At 41.2% G+C, this 3,817-nt stretch overlaps 1 pseudogene; it reads right to left on the bottom strand.

Annotated features, from left to right (window-relative positions):
• Positions 1-754: 754 nt before the first annotated feature.
• On the bottom strand, positions 755-3,485 carry LOC100751617 (annotated as a pseudogene).
• Between the last annotated feature and the right edge of the window lie 332 nt (positions 3,486-3,817).

Raw genomic sequence — 3,817 nt, 5'->3', positions numbered from 1 at the left:
TTCAAATCCCTTTAACTCAGTCTGCATAGCCCTGAGGTCATCCTGCAAAGTTCGTATCAAAAAATACCAAGTTAGGGAGGCAGAGTTTGACATGATGTCATTATGCAGGTCAAACTTGGTCATACTGAGCATCTGCCCTGACAGAAAAGCATCCGGTCCTTTGTGTACACATTGGTTTTATTGTAACAAAGCAACTTGTACACTTTAACATTTAAAAATGAGCATCTTTTTCCTTCCAGGGAAAACCAAAATAAATAAATAAATAAATAAAAATAAAAATAAAGTTACAACAGAGAATGTCATTTTCAAATAAAACCCTACAGGTTCTGTTGATTCTCCCATTGGGTGGCAGGGCTCAAGTCATTGTTAGGAGAGAATTTTATTTTAAAAGTGTCACCTTAAACTGCAAGGATGTCTGTTAAACATCACAATTAAACATGCCAAAGGAGAAGCCATGTTGTCACAATGCCCACTAACCCCCCCTCCCCCCCACACCTCAAACCCACCCTTGCTGACCTTCTAACCCCGCCCCTTTTTTCTCGTTTTTTTTTATTTCATTTTATTAAATGAGAAAGTAGACAGATACATGTTGGTAAATGCTAACTGTCTGTATTCACATAGAGACACAGTGTAATCTCTGAGCCCAATATACAGAGAAAGGAAAAAAGCTAGAATTCTATGCACTACTACACAGGGGCCTAGCACCCCTAGTCTCCTGCAGAGCCCAGGGAGCCAGAGGGCTTTTCTTCCCCCCCCCCCCACAGAGCACTTTGGCGGTGTTGAATCCATAGTTTGAGACGAGGATAAAAATGAATTTAGAACAGAAGAGTGGAGATTCTTTTCTCGTTGTATTTTGCTCAAGGTATTTTCCCCCAAATAAGTTGAGAACCATGGTGTTGAGAAGAGACCTCAAAAACAGGGCGACTGAGCACAAGAGGGATTGGGGAGGGGAGGGAAATGACTGCAACTTGCTCCCAGGGACTGGAGAAAATTGAAAATAAAAGAAAATCAAAAAGAGGGTTGGAATTCATCAGTCTTCTGTGCTAGTCATCCTCGCCTTCATCCTCCTCCCCTTCCTCCCCCTCGTCATCATCTTCATCTTCTTCACCTTCATCTTCATCCCCTTCTTCGTCAATATCTTCCAAGCCTTCCTCCTCCTCCTCCTCCTCCTCATCATCATCATCATCATCATCATCTTCTGCCTCTCCGTCTTCATCATCCATATCAGGAACCAAATAGTACTGCAAGGGGTTTAGCCAAATATCGTCTTTGATGACCTCTCCTAACTCATCTGCACCTGCATCAGAATGGTCAGTAAACCAGGTAAAGAAGCTCTTTGGCTCTTCGTTCTGCCTCTTCCTGCTGGCCTTTTTCTGTGTTTGACTTGAGCATTTTGTCAAATCCTTTCCAGATTTCCATTTGATCTCCGTGGACTTTGATGACGGGTCACCACTCTTCATTCAGATGAAATTCTTTGGAGAGAACTTTATTTTCAAAGTAAGGATTTTCATCAAAATAAAAATCTATTCTGTAACCTGACTTAATGTCTTCAAATTCTGTCACTTCAACTCTGGTCAAGTAATGCAGAGCCTCTTTGTCTTCCTCCCCAAGCATGGCAGACACTTGTGGATGGTTGACAAATGTTGTTACCCAAAAATTTGGGATTTTGGCGATCAATTCTGACCTCTTCTGAAAAAATGGCTGGCGCAGTTTGTTATATTTTTGTTCTTTCAAAATTTCCTCACTGACTTGTTCATTAAGTCTGTCTATTTCATTTTGTACTTCGTCAATGTGTTCAATTGCTTCTTGCTGTTCTTTTTCTCCCTTCAGCAGGCGGAGGAAGGTCAGCTTGTCGTCCAGCTTCGCTGCGGCGACCGACTTGGGTTTCTTGGACTGGGGCAGGAGCGCGGACAGCCGTTTCCGGGCAATGGCATGAGGGAAGTGGCTGGAGCCTCGGTGCTCAGGCAGGAAGAAAGTGGAAGGAACTCCCTTGCACTATAGTTCTTAAACACAACCCATAACATATTTCATAATGTATTTTATGCATAAAATAGTATCTAACCTTAGACTCTTTCGTCAAGTTGACATAAAAACACACCACTATTCAACTAAAAACTTTTCTTTTTCATTTGTTTCCAGGCTGTCCTGTTAATATTAATATCCCAACATAAAACATAATATAACTTTAAAAGGCTCACAGTCTTTAAAAGACTCAAACTCTTTAAATGTTAAGATGTCTGAAATCTCTTTAAAAGTTCAAAGATTCCCTAGAATCCTCTTAATTGTGGGCTCCTGTAAAGTCAGAAAACATGGTAAATACTTTCTCACTGCAAGAGAGAAGAGCCAGGGCACAGGCATGATCAAATAAGAGCACCCAAATACTAACAGTATAGAGTTCAGTGCTTGACATCTGTGACACACATATAATCCTGTGATTTCCAAAGGGCCTTGGTATAATCACATCTCCAGCCTTCAGCTCTATCTACAGCACAGGCTTGTCACCTAGGCACAAGCCCACTCTAATCCAAGTTGCTGTTGTCATTGATGGTCATACCAGGGTTCTGGCATCTGAATAATTTCGGGGTCTGTACTGGACCAGGGCTGCACTTTAATGGTAAGCTTTTCCTGGTCTCTATTCATGTACTCTGACCCTGGCACATGGTGCCAAGCCTCAACTTCTCCATAAACTCTTTAATAATGGGTCTTCTCCTTCATCTGAGGCTGTCCATTTACCTTTGGCCTATCAAGGACCAAGATTCAGTTGTTCTACATGACATCTTCATGCCTTCACAGCCAGTTCCATTGGTAGTTTCTTATACATTATCAAGTTCAGCTGCCAGTGTCAGAGACAGCCTTCACCACTTCTAGAAGACAGCTTCTGCACACTGACCCTGAAGAAACAGACTCAGATTTATAAGCCTCCATGAGATTTTCTCTTCTTAATCATTTCTAATTTTTCAGCTCCACCTAATAAGCATCAATTGTGTCAGTAAATCAAAGGGTTTCCTAAAATGGTCCTGGGCTCCTGCTATCACAGCCAACTCTTCAGTTCCAGCTGAGCAAACACCACAGATTCTTAACACAAAATATCACACGAATGGTAGTTGCTTCCCTTGGAAACTTCATAATCTGGGTTTCCATCACCTGTATTTCTCTCGACACCCTTATCTTCCAAGCTACAACAGTCCTGCCCACTGAGCTCTAATCACTCAATGGCTTTTCCAATTCAAAGTTCAAATGATGCTACAATGTGATCATAAAAGAAACTATCAATTCTGTTCTTCATAGCAATATTTCATGGTCTGTCCTAGTTAGGTTTCTATTGCTGTGATAAAACACCATGACCAATATCAGCATGTGAAGAAAAGGGTTTCTTTCATCTTATTGCTGTATCTCAGCATGAAGGGAAGTCAGGGCAGGAACTAAAGGTAGGAACTAAAGGCAGAAGTTATGGAGGAATGCTACTCACTCACTTGCTTCATCATCCTTGCTCAGTTCTCTGTCTTATAGATCCCACAACCACCTCTCTAGGGGTGGCAACATCCACAGTGGACTCTCCCTTCCCACATCAATTGCCAATCAAGAAAATGCTCCTATATACACAGCTACAACCTAATCACATGGAGAAATAATCCCAATTAGTCCTTATTCATCCAAGATGATACTGGATTTGGTCAGGTTGAAAAAACACAAAGCAGAATAATGATTTTGCACATGCCACTTAATCCTTGGAGGTTTAGAATACTAATGTACAAAGCATAAGATACATTTATACTTACTTTACAGAATTGTTATATGGATTGCGTTTTGATATATT

The sequence above is a fragment of the Cricetulus griseus genome (assembly GCF_003668045.3).
Source record: "Cricetulus griseus strain 17A/GY chromosome 1 unlocalized genomic scaffold, alternate assembly CriGri-PICRH-1.0 chr1_0, whole genome shotgun sequence".
NCBI lineage: Eukaryota > Metazoa > Chordata > Mammalia > Rodentia > Cricetidae > Cricetulus > Cricetulus griseus.
This window is presented reverse-complemented; position numbering and strand designations above follow the sequence as displayed.